This window comes from Lissotriton helveticus, chromosome 5_1 (genome assembly GCF_964261635.1).
Source record: "Lissotriton helveticus chromosome 5_1, aLisHel1.1, whole genome shotgun sequence".
In the NCBI taxonomy this organism is placed as follows: Eukaryota; Metazoa; Chordata; class Amphibia; order Caudata; family Salamandridae; genus Lissotriton; species Lissotriton helveticus.
Window position 1 is genome coordinate 2,049,305,756 of NC_136065.1, and position 21,016 is coordinate 2,049,326,771.

General features: G+C 45.6%; 1 protein-coding gene across 1 annotated transcript in view; it reads right to left on the minus strand.

Annotated features, from left to right (window-relative positions):
* Positions 1–3,412: 3,412 nt before the first annotated feature.
* LOC144756261 (complement factor B-like) overlaps positions 3,413–21,016 on the minus strand; it is a 457,893-nt gene continuing 440,289 nt past the window's right edge. Inside the window, exon 19 of the mRNA XM_078645906.1 lies at positions 3,413–4,318. The gene's annotated coding sequence lies outside the window, so the exon portion shown is untranslated. The remainder of the gene's footprint in view (positions 4,319–21,016) is intronic.

Consider the following 21,016-nt stretch of genomic DNA (forward strand, 5'->3'; position numbering starts at 1 on the left):
AGGATGAAAGAATGAATGGTTGCCAGGCCCCGGGTGACTCAACCCACCATCCCAAACCGACACATGATGTCAGGCAGCAAACGTGGAATTCGGGCTTGAAATGCTCCTTCTGCCTGCCAAAAAGCAGAAACTAATTCCTTGTCCGCGGCGTGGTACCACAAGAGATGTTTCGCTATTGTGCAGCTGGGAGGTGCTGCTCCTATGCCAACGGGAAACAGAGCAAGCAGCCGTACACCTGCCCCGAGGCCATGAGAGATGCAGGAGGACACGGCTCTGTGAAGCCCTTCCGAGGGGAAAGGCGGGCGAGACAACATACCCTGCAGTTGCAGACAACAGCACTGACGTGACTCGAGTCCCTTGCACTACAAATGCGTTTTCTTTTAAAATTTTGCACCCCTAAGAATATTGCGCCCGGGGGCAACCGCCCCGTGGCTTCCCCCCCCACGCTACGCCACTGCCTACCAGTGTGGATGACATCTGACTCTTACACCTTGTGGGCCTCAATGTCTTAAGTAACATTTCCCATACATTGAATTTCACATTTACGAGTCAGTGTTTCTATATAAAATGTGTGTGATGTAACGCACTCTGACACCCGGTCGTACATATTTTGGATGAGTAGCATTATAAAAGAAATTAAATACAAATGAGAGAGGGTCTATGTGAAGATGAGGGGTACCATTAGAGGGTGGTAGCAAGGATGGACTGGCCATACCCGCATCAGGCCTTTCCCTGGGAGGCTGGAAGGGTGGGGGAGGCGGGTTGTTACTGGGGGGTGGCACTGCAAAGTTCCTTGTATTCCAGCAGTTTTCAGGCAACAATAAAAGTGTCACAATAACTCTGGTGACTAAAGTACCTGCTGGAGAGAGATGGGAGATTTGTTTAGTGGCAGTTTTGAATCATCTAAGGTAGCAAAGAGGGTTAATATGCCTTCTGCAAAGAATGTGTACCATGCATATCAAAGAACAGTATTTTATGTGCCGAGCTCAGTGGGTTACTGCTTTTGTCACTGAGATTATTTTGTTACTGTGAAGTTCATAAGTTACATACATAATCTAGCACAGAGAGCTATGAACTGCCATCAAAGAGCTGCATCCAAGCTGTATAGTACAGGTTACAACATTATATTTTCTTCCTGTTTTTTCATTATCCTGATAAAAAAAAGATTTGTTTGGTTAGTAATAAATTCTTATCATTAAAGCCAATGCTAACTACTGTGTTATGTTCTGAATCCTGAGTCTGAGCTTCTTCAGACAAAGCACTCCAGTATGGGTGACGTGCATTCTATACCTTGTAGTCCCCATTGCCTTGTATAACATTTTCTATTAACCGATTTAGACACATATGGTTCATTGTCTCTGTGTGTGTGTGTGATGTGAAGTGCTCTGGCACCCTGCACTGGTATGAGAGGTGCTATAAAACAAATGAAATACATGTGAGAGAGAGGCATTTTTAGCGATAATGAGGGAATCATTGAAAAGCCCCAATCAAAGATTTTCGTATCCTGGTGCACAGTAAAATCATCATTTGCTATGCTTTAGAAGATAATACAATTGATATATAATGACAAATGTGTTGTAGAATGCACCATGTTTTCCTACATTTTCTTGGGGGTGGAAAAACCAAGGCTGTATGCTGTGAGTTTGTTTGTATCACACAACTTTAAAATATCTGCAAATTAAATCTGCAAATGTTTTAAAACATATCAACAGTTAGGAAACCACAAATGGACCATGTATTTGTAATTCAGAAGTGTGCTGGAAACAGGGTTTTAATAGGATGAAAACAATCAAGAGACTTCACTTGGTGATGTTCAAATGATACATATTTGCCGAAACCATATTCCCACACATTAGTATTTGTGCGCTATTCTATTAGTAAAACTGCATGTTGGCATTTTGCTTTCATTCAATAGAAAATGTTTTGTATGTAAAAGACAGTGCCTCCTTCTGCCTTACAATTCTGCCTTAAGAGTGTATACAGTTTCTAGCCTGTGCAGCAATGAGAATCTGCAGTTCAAAGCTCACAGAAATAAAACAGCCCAAGCAGTATACTATTTCCAATATACAGGTAAAATAAGGTGGGCTGATAAATGGCTAGCCAGTAGCCAGGTCATTATCTAGCCACTCAGACCCACAATAATACCATAACGCTCAACAGTGTGCAGCCAATTATAGCACATGCAGGCTTGATAATAACTCCCTTTTCCTGCTTAATGCTCTTGCCCTCACATAAGACCTGTCTGCTATGCTTCTTATCCATCACTCAGTACTGTACAAGACCCTAAGCCAGTCATCACCAGCTGAACAGACATACTTGAACACCCCACATACAGGGCACACACCATCCCTACCCACATACAGGTTTTGTGCTCACTGCACCTCCTAGCATCAGGGAGTTTTGAGGGGGTGAGAGCCACACCAGGAGGGGTCTCTCAGAGTGCACTATCACGCTTTTTCCACGCTTTCCTTGATGCTATGGTTCAGAGGATGCATCACCATATCCAATTCCCAAGCACACAGCAGGCACTGGATCTGACCAAACAAGAATTCTACCAAATAGCCCAATTTCCCCACGTCATTGGCTGCATAGATGGGACCCATGTCGCACTGTCACCCCATCACAGAAGGAGTATGTTTTTGGAAACAGAAAATCATATAATTCCCTGAACATCCAGGTAGTGTGCAATGCTAAACATGTTATCACAGATATTGTGGCAAAATTCCCAGTAAGCACACACGACTCATTCATTTTTCGCCCCTGTGGATTACATTGCAGACTCACAAATGGCGAGTTTGGAGAGGGCTACCTGCTAGGTAATTGCATGGCACACACACACACACAAAACTAGGGAAGGTATAAACTGGCAGGACAGTACTTAACATCAACCTTCTTTCGCCCTGCAGGTGACATTGCGTATGCTGTACGTGACTACATCCTCACACCGTACCTCAATCCAGCCACAGCAGCAGAGCGGAGGTACAACAGTGCCCACAGAGCCACACAATGCACCATTGAGAGGACCTTTTCAATCCTTAAAAGCCATTTCCGGTGCCTCCTTAAGGGTGGTGGTGCACTGCAGTACAGCCCAGAAACGTGTTGCAAAATCATGGTAGCCTGTGCAATGCTACACAACATCGCTACCAAAAAGGGCACCCCAGATGCAGACACATCAAATGAGGAGGAACCAGCTTCACAACGCAGACGTGCAGGTGGTGCCGCGGCAGTTGCTGGGCCACTGGGATGTGATTACATCTCACACAACTACTTGTAGTTGAGAAATGAGGACAACATGCCAAATAATGATGCTCAAGTATGATGTTTAATTCCTTAACTGCAGGAGTAAATCTGTCACATGTTTAGGTCACAGTGTTTTTATTGCCATGAGTTACTCAGTCCACATGGTATGTGTTGCATCACACATTGCTATGAGTATATGCTGCCTCTTCACCTCCTACGTGCACGCCCTGTTGCTCCTCGTTCAGGCTGCACACTGGCCTCACTGGAGTCATCCACTGCTCTCCCCTGGCGTCCACTCCGGCGTCTATCTGCAGGAAGTGGTGGAGTGATGCTGCTCCTGCTTGACTGTTCGTCTGTATCCAAGCTGCCCAGTGTCCTTATACCACCTGTGGCTACAGCATGCATTTGGTCCACGGCATGTGTGACCTGCACCAGGCCCCTATCCACATCCTGGCAGCAGTGTGCCATTTCATGCTGCATACTCACACATCTCCTGGCTAGCAGGGATATGGCGGTGGACTGATGGTTCACAGCCCTAGTGTACAGGTCCATCCGGGTGTGGAGACTGTGTTTCTCCCTGCGCCTGGCTACCCTGTCTCAACTGATCTCCCTGCACAGTCCTTCCAATGCACCTGTCATGGTATTGACACTGAGCTGCAACTGAGACATGTTATGGATATGTGCTGCAAGTTGGCGCTGGATTGATCTTATGCCTTTAACTTGCAGGCACTGTGCTTTTAACATGCTGCCCTCAAGGCCAGAGAACACTGTGTCTTCTCTGGAAGGTGGATTGCTGGTGGAGGATCATGCCCTGTATCTTGACCCACTACCATTTGAGGTTTGGACAGTGGACTGTGGTGGGTGCTGCCTTGCTTGTTGCCTTGGGACTGGCTGTGCCTCCTCAGCTGTATCTGTGGACTCTGCCTCCATCAGTGGCAGTGGTGAGACTATATTGCACCGTCTCTGCCTGGCGCTGGATCTGTCTGTCTTGCTGCGCCCTGCTCCTCCTGCCCTGCCACGTCCACATTTGCTGGTGTCTCGACCCCTTCTGCCTCTGTTTCCTGTGTTATCAGTGGTGCTTTAAATTTAAATGCACACATTAATCGTGTCATGTTTCAAATTTTGTTATGCATTAAAGTTTGCAAATATCTAATCACATTACTACATACTGCCTAACCTGGTTAGTCCCCCCACTTCTTTTTCTAGGACTTGTGCCCCAGGAATACCTGAAGCGATCTGACTCATAAAGCTGGCCTCTCGGAGGACTGCTGTATAGTCCAGCACTGCAGGTCCCAATTAGCTACATCCTATGCGTGCCGGCTTACATCTCACAATGGCACTTGTGTCTGTAAAATGTACCTTTTGTCCCAAAGTTTTGTCCTGAATTTTGACCTTCTATCCTGAATTTTTGTCCTGAATTTCGACCCTTTGTCCTGAATTTTTACACTCACCGTCCTGAATTTGCACCCAATCCAGTTGATCACCCTAGGGACGAGGCTAGGCCTGGGCGTGGTTCGCTGAGTTTCGCTAAGCGGAACTCCGTGAGGTTACAAAAAACTCTGTGAAGTTCTGCAAGTGGCGGAGTGCAGTGCGAACTGCAGTTTGTGCTGGTATTCCTGCCGCTTGGTTAGAAATTCTACTGATTGCAAGCAGGGAAAACACTCAGCTGCACATCGCGAAGCAGAGTTTTCTGCACTCCGTGAGCTCCGCGGAGTGCGGAGTGCAGAAAACTCCGTGAATGGGGCGAAGTTCACTAGCCGAGGCAGTCCGTCCTGGCCCCACACAGTGCACAGGATTAAGGCAGAGGCCAGGCCAGCAGCGCGCCTCATGGTAGCCTGCTGAGAAGAAAAGCACAGGGCCACCCTCCCATAGCGTAGCTCCCAATCCGGGGAGCCAATGTCAGTCACACAGCCATTTCCAAGCCAACCCAGAATGGCGCTGCCCATACCTGTCAACAGGCACTGATGTTGTCCGAGAATGGGTGAGGCGGTAGCTGCTGAGCACCTGCCCCACAGACAACCCCCAGACCCCCACACCGATGCAACGCCAGACCCCCACGGTATACACCCGTTACAACGGATCTTTTACTCCGCAGACCCATTACAACGCGACCATTACTCCGCATACCATTACAACGCATTGCGCTGGGGGGCGCTCTAGGATAGGGGATAAGTATAATTTACTATCCAACACCTTCCCTAGGGTCCACGGGGACTGGAGTTAGAATAGTAAATTATACTTACCACTATCCAGCGCCCCAAGGCGCTATGCGTTGTAACGGTATGCGGAGTAAAAGTCGCGTTGTAATGGTCTGCGGAGTAAAAGTATGCGTTATAACGTCATACATCCGACCCCCACACCACACAGGCTTCAGTAGCTTCCAGGCCTGGGTGGACACCAATTGTCCTTGTGCAGTGATCTGTCCCATCCTGGACAAACACCCCAAGGCACTGAGTAAGGCTGCCAGCAGTTCATAACTATAGCGCTGTCTGCAGCATGCCAGAAGCCCGTCGCTGGGGACATCACTCTCTGCCAAATTCTTTGTGTTCAAATATTTTGTATTGATTTTTATCTTATATAAACAAGACCATACAAAAAAGAGCATCAGAAAAAGGTACACATATGGTATAATTTGCTAACTAGTGAACTATCAAACAGTTATTTAATATAATAATATGAGCTAAACAAACTGAAGAACCATGAATATAATGATATACTGTAATAAAGAAAAGAAAAGGAAGACAAGAATAATAAAGAAGGAAAAGAGAAAAGAATAAAAGAAAGAAAATAGAAAATAAATAAATCTTTTAATAGAACAAAATATTACAAGTTATTATGACTCTATTAAAATTTGAGTAGAACCACGTAGATGTATTAAGAATAGTTAAACAATTATTCATTTACTCAACATATTATCCCCTTCCATGCTCATGACGAGCTCAGCTCGTCATGCAGTACACTGCTCGTGTGCTCATGACGAGCTGAGCTCGTCATGACCACACCCGTTTCTATTGACCCTCAGCACAGAGGGAGAATTCATAGAGCAGTGATGTGGTTACAGCATTTTTAGGTCTCACCTACGCAGCGCGCATGCGCTGCATAGGAGAGGACCTCATGTCATTGATCTGCTTTTCTCCCTAAAAACGTGCACGCGTTGCATTGCTTTCTATTGCAACACGTGCACGTTTGGAAATTTCCTTGCAGGAGCCAGCGGCACCATATGCTCGCGCTCCCTCCTGCGAGGGAAACGCTGGTTCCTATTCTTGTAAATTTTAAGTCCCTCACATTTCCCCCAGCTTTCTCGGCTTCTTTTCTCCATTTTCCGCGCGCTGTTTCTCACTCCAGCTTTCAAACTCTTTCCTTGGTTCACCCCCTCTGCTGTCATTCTCTTCCATCAGTTCTGTCATTGCGTCTTCTGCTCTCATTCGCCCTTGTCTTATTTTCCTTTCCTCTCATTCATAACCTTTCCCCACTTCTTCCTTTTCCTCACTTCACCTTCTATCTGCCCTTTTCGCTTGTGCACCCCTTTCCTCTGCTGCCCATATTATGCATCCCTGTCCTGACCCTCTTCCTTTTGCACCCTCTCCACTGTCTTTCCTAGTTCTACCCATACTTTCACCCACCCTTTTTTGCCCTTCCTCCCTCATGTTTCTCTCCTGTTCCCATCTTTGTGCATTCACTCTATTATCCCCATGTGGCTGTTATCTTCCATTCCTTCTTTTTCGGGATTCCTTTCTCTCTCCCCCATTCCCTCTTCTTCCTTCATTTATTTGAGTCACTCTTCTTGATCCTTTCCTTTCCACTCCCATATATCCAACATTTCAGAAAGAGGGAGATAAGTATGTTCAAGTGAGCCTGCGCCTGCAGAACCTGCACACTATTCTCTGCTGTCTTCACTGAAGGCTCCTCTATGCCTCGTAGTGTGCTTGGTAGGGATTTCCATAGTTTCCTGCTACTCCTCCATCCTTCTACACCCTACTACACCACAGCCACACTCAACTGTACTTTCTGCACATCTCCCTCTGAATGAATTCAGATAATCAAAGCCACTAATTTATTATGTGCAACATTTGACCCATTCAGATCACTTGCATCAAACCTCTTGCCATTACCCTACAAGACCTTCTCTGCTTGTCTGGTGTATCCAACCATTCCCTTAAATCTTGCACATACCCTCATGTTCAGATCTGCTGTTATCCTACCCCTTTAAAAACAAGCATTGGCATAGCCAATAGGTCACGCCTTTGGGAATTTATAAGTGTTTAGCCATGCAACAGTTGATGTTGTTGCACCAAGAATATTGTGCTGCCTAACTAAATACTTATAAGGTCCCAAAGACTAGACCTATGGGCTATGCCAATGCTTGTTTGATTCTGTCCTGTTCCGGCTTTGTTTAGTAAACTACCTTCTCCCATGCCAGATACACTACCAACCTTTTTCGCATTTCTTTTTCCATTGGAAGTAAACACAATCATCTGCAATGAAATAGGTCTCGCATTTACGCAAGTTTAAGCTATTGGCATTGTAAATGACAATGCCTATTATTTTGTTTTTTTTAAACAAAATAAAAGGAATTGTCATTTACAATGCCAATAGCTTAAACTTGCGTAAATGCGAGACCTATTGCATTGCAAATGCTTGTTCTAATTAGTAGTAATAGATAAGCATGAGCATAAAATCCGTTCCGCTCGCGGATTTTGCAGATTTTGGGCAAATTCGCAATCCGCGAACTCTCGCGAACTTGCCGAAAATTCGTAAAATCCGTGCGAAGCAGGTTTTTTGCTTGGTCGCACTTGCCAACTAGAATACTATACAATTTCGCAGGAGTAAACACTTGCGAACACGTAGATGCGGCGGGCAGCGACAATCTCGCAATTGCGAGATTGCAAAATTTGCAATTTCGCACAAGAAATCCACCAGCAGGCAGCATAAACTTTGAAAATTATGATTTTTATCAGAATAACTCCTCAGGTTGACATTTGCCTGCACTTTTTCTTTGCAAGGAGTCCATTTTGCGGGGGGGGGTGGGAGGAAGGAAGTGCCCCACAGTCTCCAACTTCCTGTTCCTGTCCAGCAGGCTCCTCCCAGTGCTTTCTTCATGTGCTGGTCACTTTGATTTGGATCTTGACCTGGAAGGATTACTTTTTGTGGATGCTGCTGGATATTTGGATTTTTGCAAAACTGAAAGCACTCAGCAGGTGCAAAAGTTCAATCTTATCATTAGTAACCATTCCCTGTAGTGCTTCCTCAGGGGCCCCTTCAGAGTTCAGTTGCCTACCTCCAACTATTCTATGACCCTGCTCTGACCCTCACAGCAGGCTCAGAGAATAGCTACAAGTAGGCCACAATGGTCCTGTGAAAAAAATTGCACTGCAACAGAAAGCAAATTACAGATAAGGAAGCAGGTGCCAGCCAGACTGGAAGTTTAAATTCAGTGACACATTAATCAACCCCAAATTAATTAATGTCAGTTGAAGCAGGGCAGGTGTGCTTGCTTTTTTTCACCCCCATAATCTACAGTGATAAACCAACCAGAGGGTGGCAGTGATGTACCAGAGGGTGGCATGGGTGTACCAGAGGGTGGCAGTGGTGAAACAGAGGGTGCTGTGAACCTGGGATGATGAACCAGACATAGAAACAACATAGTCGCGGCCGTTGCGAGCCGACAAGTAAGTTCGCAATTGCGAACTGGTACACAACCCTCGCGAACTGGCAGAAACCCTTGCGAACACACAAAAAAAATCCGCAAATTCGCGAGAGTTCGCGGATTTTGCGGATTGTTAATCCGTAAATACGCAAGTTCGCGGATTGCCAATTCGCAAAATCCGCCCATGCTTAGTAATAGATTTCAACGCAGCTGAAATTAAAAAAACAAAAAGCTTGCCCTCAAGATCTGTCAATTTTGTTGTAATAACGACTGATATACACATTATTCTAGTACAAGACAATATAACAGTAAATTCAATATAATATATTCCAAGCATCATTCAAAAACTTACTAATGTTTGGACAGTCAAAGAGCATATGTCTTAACAGTCCTTCTAGTTGAGAGCAATTCCAACATATACAAGAATTCAATAATTTAGCTTTAAATAACCTAAAAGGAGTCCATGAGCAATTGAATAAAATACATGTATTTGTTTGATATATAGAAACGGGCAGCCATCCTGAGACGTTATTCATCCAGATTTTCCGCCAAATATCTAAGGATAATACAATATCTAATTCTTTATTCCAAAAAGAAGTTAGGAAAATAAAATTATGATTTGTATTTCCATTCATATTTTTATAAAAGAGAGATACAGCATGAGAAGAGGAGGCCAGGGTTTGTATGTATACAGCCAAATCACATGTCGCATTCTTGGGAACATTATTATGGAAAGAGTCTAGTATTGAATTACGCAATATGTATATTTATAACTATTTGTAAATTTTAGTTTGAACAATTGTTGAAGTTCCTGGAAAGATAAAATAATATTGTCATGGTATATACCTTTCAAGTAAAAAATACCATCTTTGATCTAGGTATTCCAAAATGTTGTGGATCTATTTAACTTAAGTCCAGGATTATACCATAATGATGAGCGTAATGTAAATGCCATTGTGTATTGAAAAATTGAATCAAGATTATTTAATATCATTTTTATAGATTTTACAATAGTTGATTTCCGGAGCAAACTTTTTGAATTAGACATGGTGACTAATGCCGGCAACGGAAACGGGCAACCAAGCTTTCTTCAATACTAAGCCAAGTAAGAGTATTATTAGGTGTCATAGTTTGAAACAATAATGTACTTTGCTTTAAAATTAAAGCTTTATGATACGTTACAAAATCAGGTAAACCTAAACCACCATTGTTCTTGACAACCTTCAATTTCTTATTGCTTATACAAGGAGATTTGTTGTTCCAATTAAATCTGGTGATAATGCTATCAAGTTTTTTTATAGAATTTAGGAGGAAGCTGTATGGGCATCATGGATAGAAAGTAAAAGATTTTCAGAGCAATAATCATTTTAACAGAATCTATCTTCCCCCACCAGGTTAAATGAAGTGCAGACCATTTTTTAAATTTTCCTCTGTTATATTCAAAAATACATTCACAGTTTAATGTAATTGATTGTTTTATATTATGTGAAAAATATAGATACCCAAGTATTTGATTTTGTCAGCAGCCCAAATTGAGAGTAAGCATTAATTAAATGTAATAATGATGGAATTGACGAAGACGGATTACTAATATAGAGAAGCACGTCATCAGTGTATGCAGAAGTTTTAATAGGAAAATAAGTACAAAGATCGGGTGGTCCGAGTTGGATAGGTATTTTTTACAATTATTTTATACTGGTATATAATAGAATTTTACACACCACAATTATTTTTCACAATACATATGTTTAGCGCAATGAAGGCATAGTATGCAGTATTCAAAGAATTGTATTTATTCCATATAAGTGCAGTCGTTTTACTGATTGCTGCATACCATTATTTAGAAATCATCTGCATATCATTAATGTAATTTGTACAGTCATTACACAAATGGTGCTCTCAGTGAGGATGGGATAAGGGGAGTGAAAGGTATGTGTGGGACGTGGTAAAGGTGGTGTGACAGTATTGCATCACATTAAAATAATAATGCCTTTACAATTAAGGTAATAACAATGTTCCCGAAGTACATCACACATAGGTCGGAGAGAATTGTTCATTTGTTCCTATGGCGTGTAGGGTTCGGCGTAGTCTACGTTTCGACCCCGAGTATATGGAAGGGTTATTCTTCCCTCATGTTGGGGTCTTCATCAGGACAAGGTGGAGAGCCTAGAAAACAGGACATTGCCTAATTATAGTTAACTATTGTGGTTGGGTGGCGCTTTGCATGTGGGCTAACCGATGAGTTACCTACATGGTGAGAGGCGGACGGCAAGTCCTGCGTCACGTCTTGGGCTTGGGTGTGCTCCTGTTAGTTTTGAAATCTGAAATACATTATGAAAGAGGATGGGGGAGGAGTGGAACCGGGAATGCTACACATTTCATAGGTCAACATGGAAATGGATAAACCAGTGTGCATCCACTTACTTTGATCCGGAGTCTTTACTATAGTAAAAGGTGTCTTCATGTAGTATGCTTCAATATGTGCTGCACATCTTTCTGGGAGGATCATGAAACAGAAATGCGGGTTAAGTTTCTGTTCTACACATGATCTGCATTATAGACAGATAAACTACGGTGGTTGAAATAATTAATGCGAAACCGATGGCTCGGTTAGCTAAGGATTCTAAGGTCTAAGTTTTAATAGGAACGTTGTTAATAGTAAGACCTTCAATTTCTATGGAATTTCGCAAGTAACAAAGGTTCCTTGCCTAGTGCCTCTGTAAAGTAAAAATGTATCGGACCTCTGACCATTAATAAAAAGTTGAGCAGACGGACCCGAATATAAAGCAGAAATCATACGAATAAATGAAGAACCCATATTAAATGCAGCCAATGTATGAAAGAGATATTGCAATGTACTTTGTCATAAGCCTTTTCTGCATCTAAGGCTAGACGTCCAGCAGGTTGAGTTAATGATGCACCACTTTCAATTGCATGGAGTAATAATCTTACATTGTTTATTGACTGTCTGTTTTTCATGAAACCTGATTGATCAATATGCACAATGGAATGCAATACTGAAGCTAATCTTGTTGCCATGATCTTTGCAAAAAGTTTACAATCCTGATTAACCAAGGAAATAGTTTGAAACCATTGAGGGGGTCTTTATCTGGTTTTGGATGGACTATTATTAAAGCTTCTGTAAAAGACCCTGACGTTGTTCCTGTAAGACTAAAATGAGTAAATAATTGGAATAAATGTGGTGACAGGAGAGTTGCAAATTCTTTATAAAACTCTGCAGGAGTGCCATCTGGGCCTGGAGATTTATGCAATTTAAGTGATTTAATAGCTGAGAATACTTCATCAATAGAAATTTGCATATCCAAATTATCTATAACTGTTTGAGCAATTTGAGGTAAATCACACTTTTCTAAAAATTTATCAATAAGTGATGAATCACTTGCGGGAGGTTTATTATATAACTCTGAATAATACTTCAAAAATTAATTCACTATTGATGTATGAGATATGGCTGTTTGTCCATCCGATTTATGGATAGCACTAATTTGAGTTTTATCTTTTTTAATACGCAAATAGTTTGCTAAAAATCTTCCAGATCTATTAGCATTAAAACAGAATTTATCTTTTGAATTGGAAATGTGTATGCCTGCTCTAGTGCTTATTATGGAGTTCAGTTCACAGCAAAGTTTTTGTAAGTGTATTTTGTATTTAATGTCACTGGATGTAATAATGAGAGGTTCATATTTAGCAATTCGTTTTTCTAATTCGTTAATTTGTGTATTAAACGTCTTATTTGTATGAGCCATATTGGAAATTGTAACCCCCCTAGTGTACGTATTAAAGACATTCCATCTGTTTACAATTGATGTAGAACCTTCAGGATTAAACATAAAATATTCATGAATTGATGATAACATTTTGGGTTTGTTGTCATTATTTAGGAAAATTATTTGTGTTCATTCGCCATCTTCCTTGAGACTGTTGAGATTCAGTAGGATGTAAAATGCAGGAGACAAGCGCATGATCCGAAATATCAGTATTTTGGATAGTGGGTTCAGAAATAGAGGAAACTAAATGACAGGATATTAAAAAAAAATCTAGTCTAGAATATGAGTTATGAGGATTGGAAAAAAAAGTGAATTGTTTGTCTGTTGGGTGATGTAAATGCCAGATATCCACTAATTTAGTTGATTTAAAAAAAATGTAAGAACAAAAAATGCTTTTGGAGGTCGATATATGTTTTTTTTTTTTAATTTTTTAATTCTGTTTATTTGATTTTCACAGTTGTCATATCAACCTCATAAGAAAGCAAGTCTAAACAAACCTTCACACTACAGCGTTCATCATACGGGTAATATATCTACGTGCTGCACGTATACATACACTATTCAGCTATACACATATAATGTAACTCATAAAGATATACAGCATCAATCAGTATCAGCAACAGGTGAATTTACACGCAAATATTCCGTGAGATATTGCCAGTAGTCCCGTGGCCGAGATCTGGCGGGCAGTTCCTCTTCATAAGTGCGCAATGTGTCCTGACAGTGCGTCATATCTTCTGTCCTTCGTTTAACAGTAGGTACACTCTTACTGTTCGAGCACATGGATATTCTACGTTTAGCCAGCAACAGTGCCACCATACAAAATTTACGCTTTAAAGCACGCACATTGGGCAATAGCCCCAGTAAGCAAATTTTGATTGCGCAAGCAACATCCACCCCCACCATCTCCGTCAGCATTGTCGTGACCTTTTCCCAGTACATATTTATTTCTTGGCAACCCCATGCTAGATGAACAAAATCAGCATTTTCACAACCACATCTCTTACATCTCGCGTCCTCGCAGGGGCCATATTTATACAGTCTCATAGGTGTGTGATATTTGATGCAAGTATTTGACGTGTATTAGTCTAAGGTTACCATTAGGTGTCAGTAACTGGGTTAGCATACATGTCGTGCCCCATTCCTCCTCCGTGATAGGATCTTCTAATATTTCATTCCATCTATCCATTGCTCTTTGACTACCGTACCCTATTTCGTCTTGTGCAACTGTATACAGTCTTGAGACCAGGTGCATAGTGTTAGAGGACGTTCAATCAATCAATCAATCACAGCCTTTATAAAGCGCGCTACTCACCCGGGAGGGTCTCAAGGCGCTGGGGGAGAGGGGTATGTTACTGCTCGAACAGCCAGGTCTTGAGCTGCTTCCTGAAGGAGAGATGGTCTTGGGTTCGCCGAAGGTGGGTGGGGAGTGAGTTCCAAGTCTTGGCTGCAAGGTAGGAGAAGGATCTTCCTCCGGCGGTGGCTCTGCGGATGCGTGGTACGGTGGCGAGTGCGTGGCTAGTCGATCGTAGCTGGCGGGCGGGCGTGTAGAAGGTCAGGCGGTCGTTGAAGTACTTGGGTCCCAGTTTGTGGAGAGCCTTGTGTGCGTGGGTGAGGAGTCTGAACGTGATACTCTTGCTGACGGGGAGCCAGTGCAGGTCTCTCAGGTGTCCGGTGATGTGGCTGTGTCGGGGGATGTCCAGGATGAGTCGTGCGGAGGCGTTCTGGATGCGTTGGAGTCTTTTTTGAAGTTTGGCTGTGGTTCCGGCGTAGAGGGTGTTCCCGTAGTCCAGTCGGCTGGTGACGAGTGCCTGGGTGATGGTCTTCCTGGTTTCAGTGGGGATCCATCTGAAGATCTTGCGGAGCATGCGCAGGGTGTTGAAGCATGAAGATGAGACGGCGTTGACTTGTCTGGTCATTGACAGGGAGGAGTCCAGGATGAAGCCTAGGTTGCGTGCGTGGTCCGTTGGTTTGGGGGCGGTGCCCAGGGCCAGGGGCCACCAGAAGTCGTCCCAGGCGGAGGGTGATGATCCCAGGATGAGGACTTCCGTCTTGTCTGAGTTCAGTTTAATGTGGCTGATCCTCATCCAGTCGGCGACGTCTTTCATCCCTTCGTGTAGATTGGCTCTGGCGGTGGTGGGGTCGTTGGTGAGGGAGAGGATCAGCTGGGTGTCGTCGGCGTAGGAGATGATGTTGAGGTTGTGTTGGCGTGCGATGGCTGCGAGGGGGCTCATGTAGACATTGAAGAGGGTTGGACTGAGTGAAGATCCTTGTGGTACGCCGCAGATGACTTCGGTGGCCTCGGATCTGAACGGAGGGAGGCGGACTCTCTGGGTTCTTCCGGCGAGGAACGAGATGATCCACTCCAGCACTTTCTCTCGGATTCCGATGTTGCTGAGGCGCTTCACTAGGGTGCGGTGGCAGACAGTGTCGAACGCCGCAGAGAGGTCCAGGAGGATGAGGGCCGCTGTTTCCCCGTTGTCGATCAGGGTTCTGATGTCGTCGGTGGCTGCTATAAGGGCGGTCTCGGTGCTGTGGTTGGCCCGAAACCCGGACTGCGAGGGGTCGAGGGATCCGTTCGTCTCAAGGAAGGCGGCAAGCTGTTTGTTGACGGTCTTCTCGATGACTTTGGCCGGAAAAGGAAGGAGCGAGATGGGACGGTAGTTCTTGAGGTCGGTGGGGTCCGCCGTTGGTTTCTTCAGGAGGGCGGTCAGCTCGGCGTGCTTCCAGCTCTCCGGGAAGGTGGCGGTGTGGAAGGAGGAGTTGATGATGTCTCGGAGATGGGGTGCGATGATGGCGTCGGCTTTGTTGAAGATGTGGTGTGGGCATGGGTCGGTTGGTGATCCGGAGTGGATGGAGTTATTCGTGCGGGTGGTGTCTTCGTTGCTGATCGGGGTCCAGTTGCAGAGGGTGGTGGTGGCGGGCATTGGTTCGGTGGTCGGGTGCGTGGTCTGTGCGTCGAAGCTGTTGTGTATGTCGGCGATCTTGCGGTGGAAGAACGAGGCGAGTGAGTTGCAGAGGTCTTGCGAGGGAGTGATGTCGTAGTTTCCGGCGCTGGGGTTGGAGAACTCTTTGACGATGCTGAAGAGTTCCTTGCTGTCGTGGGCGTTGTTGTTCAGTCGTTCTTTGAGTGCCGTCTTCTTGGTGGCGCGGATCAGCTGATGGTGTTTGCGGGTGGCGTGCTTGAGGGCGGTCCTGTTGTCTGTGGTCCGGTCGAGCCGCCAGGTTTTCTCGAGGGTGTCGCAGTTCTTCTTGGATTCCTTGAGTTCGTCGGTGAACCAGGGGGTTTTCTTGCTGCCGGGTCTGCTGGGAGGGTTCTTTAGTGGTGCGAGTTCATCGGCGCAGGCGGTCAGCCACTTGGTGAGGTTGCTAGCTGCTTTGTTGGGGTTCGTTGTGCAGTTGGGAGTGTTCTGGCTGAGTGAAGCGGTGAGCTGCTCGGCGGTGATCTTTCTCCAGTTTCGGCGGGGAGCCTGTTGCGGGTGGTGGAGGGTCGTAGTTCTTCTGAAGCTGAAGTGGACGCAGCTGTGGTCGGTCCAGTGGAGTCCGGTGGCGTGGCTGAAGGAGATGTGCTTGCTGGATGAGAAGACGGGGTCAAGCCTGTGGCCGGCGTAGTGAGTGGGGATGTTCACCAATTGCTTGAGTCCGAGGTTGGCGAGGTTGTCCAGCAGGGCGGTGGTGTTTCTGTCGTTGTTGTTCTCCAGGTGGAAGTTGAGGTCCCCTAGGAGGATGTAGTCGGCGGAGGGAAGGGCGTGCGGGCTGATGAAGTCTGCGATGTCTTCGCTGAATTGTGTGCGTGGTCCCGGCGGTCTGTAGATGAGGGTGCCTCGGAGGGTGGTCTTGGGGTCAGTGTGTATCTGGAAGTGCAGGTGTTCGGCGGCGGTGAAGGTTTCGTCGGAGTTAGTCGAGATGCGGATGGTGTTCTTGTGTACGATGGCGATGCCTCCTCCCGTCTGGTTGACGCGATCCTTCCGGGTGATCTTGTATCCGTCCGGGATGGCTATGGCGACGTCGGGCGCTGAGGAGGCGTTCATCCAGGTCTCGGTGAGGAAGGCGACGTCCGGTGCTGTTGCGTCGAGCAGGTCCCAGAGTTCCACGGCGTGCCTGTGGAAGGAGCGGGTGTTGAGCAGGATGCACTTCAGGTGGTTGCTGCTGGTGCTGGACTTGGCGGGGGTGGTGCAGGTCCGGTAGCAGGTGAATCGGCAGGTTTGGCAGGCGAAGGGTCCGTGGGTGCGTCTCGGGGTGGCTCGGTAGCAGGCAGGGTTCCGGCCGGTATTGAGTGCGTTGAGAGTGGCGGCATCGTAGGTCTGTCATGTAGTTTTGCATCGGCGGTGGGGACCAGGGGTTCTGGCGCTGGGCGCGGTCCAGGCGCGGACGGGCGCAGACGGGCTTGCCTTTGGCGCACAATCGGCGCAATCGGCGCGCCCGCTGCACGTCAACGCTGCGCGTGCGTGAGGGCAGCATAAGAAGGGAGCCAGGTGGGCGGATCAGCTGGTTGGCGGGAGCGGGGCGGCGAATGGGCTGGCAGGGGGCGGGGCCGCAGGGAGGCAGCGGCGGGAAGAAGCTGGTGCGGGCGGGCGGCTCAGCGGCGGCTGGGTCGCCCGGACACGAGATGCACAGGAAGCGGCAGCAGGCAGAGGCAGGAGCAGCACAGGAGCGTGGGGGCGACCAGGCCTGAACACAGGCTCTGCAGTCGCTCCTGATCAGGTGGCACGGTCTCCTTAAGAAGGGAGCCGGGTGGGCGGATCAGCTGGTTGGCGGGAGCGGGGCGGCGAATGGGCTGGCGGGGGGCGGGGCCGCAGGGAGGCAGCGGCGGGAAGAAGCTGGTGCGGGCAGGCGGCTCAGCGGCGGCTGGGTCGCCCGGACACGAGATGCACAGGAAGCGGCAGCAGGCAGAGGCAGGAGCAGCACATGATCGTGGGGGCGACCAGGCCTGAACACAGGCTCTGCAGTCGCTTGCTCATAGGCCCAATGAAACCATGGAAATGTCACTCATAAATAGCCTGAAAACTTGGCAGCTATGTTAAAGATATGTTTTAGAGCTTCTCATTAGTCAAACGGGTATAACCTCTGTTATTTATCTCTTGTAATGCCCCTCACTGCTTGAGTTTACTCTCAAGAGAATGCCACTGCAAGTGTCACACATTTGGTTTTGAATGTCACTCATAAGTCCCCTGAATCCATGAAAATGTTACACATAAGCAGTCTGAAAACTTGGCAGCTATGCCCCATAAGGCACTCAATTCAAGATCATCAACTCCCTGACGTCCTCCCCCCCCTGCACGTTTGTGCCGCGAGGACGGTTGATGGGCGTGCCTCCCTAGTAGAACCTGGCGATACACGGCCCCTCGCACCGATGTGGGTTTCCCCAGGGGACAATACTTACAGCGTGAGCCCCAGGGGTACACTACATACCATGTGCCATGAGGATAGACGCCCCGGGTACTGTGCTAATACTCCTCCGTCACAAGCGCCCCCAGGGACGTTAGTAAGAGCTGAAGGGTATTCAGTTGTGCAGGCTCATTAGGGAAGTTGGGGTATAGTTGCTTGATGGCCCCTCGTAACCTGTGATATGTGAATTGGAACAATAGTGTCTGGTTGTGAATAAACGATAAGTCTTGCGTTGTGTGAAATATGCCCTCTGTGTATAGGTCTCCCATTGTAACTATTCCTACCTGATGTAGTAAGCCCATTCATACCTCTTCGTTCGTAACCGAAAATTCAGGATGATAGTATAGTGGGAGAGCTGGTGCATACAATGGTAATTTCTTGGCCAAGTGTCCTAGCTCGCACCATGCTGCATTTGTCCCGTCAATGGTATTAATGTCTCTTTCGTGCAGAGGCGGTCTGCGATGCGTGATAATCGCAATTAAGGGGATTGGATGCGCATCACCTTCCTCCACCGTCGTGTGTGACAAGTATGGAATGGCATGGTACCAGTAGGTAGCATATGGTGCCTGTGCGCAGAGATAATAGAGCAAGAAATCTGGCACACCAAGCCCTCCTTTGGAGTATGGTAGTGTGAGTGTGTGTAGCTCAATGCGTGCCTGTTTACCGGCCCATATCAGTTTCAAGACTATCGACGTCATTCGTTTAAAAACCTCTCGCAGAGGGCAAATAGGGATATTGTTAAATAAGTAAAGCAGTTTTGGCAAGACCACCATTTTAACAATCCCAATACGATCTGCTAGGGATAGTGGTAACTGTATCCACCTATTTACCTTATCTCCTATTGAGGAGATCACCCGTCCATAATTAGTGCGGATGACCAATTCAGGATCTCTATGATACCACACGCCTAGATATTAGATGGGCTCACTCTGCCACTCTAAAGGGAAGTCAATATCATGTGGCGTGGTGGTGTCCGTGAGTGGTATGATGGATGACTTGTCCCAGTTTATTTGCAAGCCAGATTGCCCTCCAAACCGAATGTATTCCCGCAGCAGGGGTCCCAGATGTAGTTCAGGGTCTCTTACATAGAGCAGCATATCATCTGCCTACAAGGAGATATGCAAGGGTCGCCCCGGAAACTGCAGTGCTGAGGGATGATGGAGTTGCCTCACTTTGCATGCCAATGGTTCGAGGGCAAGAGCGAATAACAGTGGGGATACCCGGCATGTCAACCGGGCAACGCAGCGTCCAGCAGTGTTGTCGGTTCGCGCCCATTACAATCAAAGGTTAGTAGTCAGCTAGGGGGCCGCCATCTTAGGTCATTTCTCCGCCGCTTTCTTTCTCACGTAGCGTAGCGGTGATCCACTATTCCGATTCTCCCCCAGTTTAATTAATCGTGTTCCTCCTTTCCTCCCGCATCCGAGTGCAGTGCGGCGTATGCAGTTTATTACGGGACATACGTTGTCGGGTTGTGCGAGTGGTTCTTAAGCCAGCGCGGCGGCCGCCATCTTACCGGTCTGCAGTCTGGGCGCTTCAATAGGCAAAATCAGTGATTTTTCCTACGTGAGCCGTAGATGAAGAGCTGTCACCACACCTACAGATGCACGGTGTGCTCTGAACAATTACACTGCCTTTATGGTCCACATGGACAGCCAGAACAATATCAAATTCGGCCGTTCATGCCCCCGTCCGGCGGAGCTGCCTTCTCAGCCAGCCATCCCGCAGTGCGCCCTCTAGCGCCTCTCTGGAGGACCATATTTAATTTAATAACATCTATCTAATATAAGCTCACTTATAAGATTGAAATCGCCTCCAATAAGTGGAACATTACCCAATTCTAAGACATCTGAAGTAAAAAGAGACCAAAACTCATGGTCATCCTTCGTAGGACCATATATATTAATCGAGTTTATGACCATATCATCAATTTTAATTTTAATTAGGAGAAAATTACCATTAGAATCAGAATACCTATGTAATATTTGAGGATTTCGAAGATCACATTTTTTGCAAATAAGATTGCAACTCCATTTTTCTTATTGAGAGCAGGTGAAGAAACAATATTACCCACCCATTTTTTGTTCATCTATGCTAGAATAGTGTCATCAACATGAGTTTTCTGTAATAAACAAATATCAGCCTTATGTCTAGCCAGGTAATCCAAAACTTTAGTATGCTTAACAGGATGCCTTAAACCTTTAACATTAAAAGACAAGTCTAATACCATGAATAGTACACATCATTGAAAGAAATTAAGTAGAGAAGAAAATAAAGAATTAAAAGAAATGACAAAATATACATAGTTCTGTAGCAAAAGAAAGAAAAAGAATGGAAAAAAACGTACCATCATACAACAAAGACAAGATTTAGACAAATACAGAATTCTTAAATCGCACACACACATAACAAAAATAACCACTCGACATGAGCCCAGTAAATAATTACATCAATTTAGGCTAACTATAAATGTGTAGTAATCTAATATTTCAAGTAACATTTTCATCAGTCTCCATGGAGAGCGGCAAATGTTGGTCTAAGTATAGACGAAGGTCATCCGGAAAGGACTTTGAGAAGCAATCTTTCCATATTCTCATAGTAGACGGGTCACAAAGTCCATATTTGAATCCACAACTTTTTAATCTTGGACGAAGATCAGTAAATTCCTTACAGATTTTAAAAGTTTCCTTATTGAAGTCTTGATGAATAAATATTTTATTACTGTTGACTATCAAAGATGGAAATTCTCCTGATGCTTTCCGTAATAATACAAGATGGTGATGACGCAACACCTTGAATATCATTTGACGAGGTTTAGTTTGAACCGGGCTTCTATGTGAAGGAATTCTATGAGCTTTGTCGATAAATGTTAGCTGTAAAAAAAATCAGGCAATAGGTTTTCTAAATACCTTCTACAGTGATTACCTTCCACATCTTCTGGCAAATTAAAAATTCT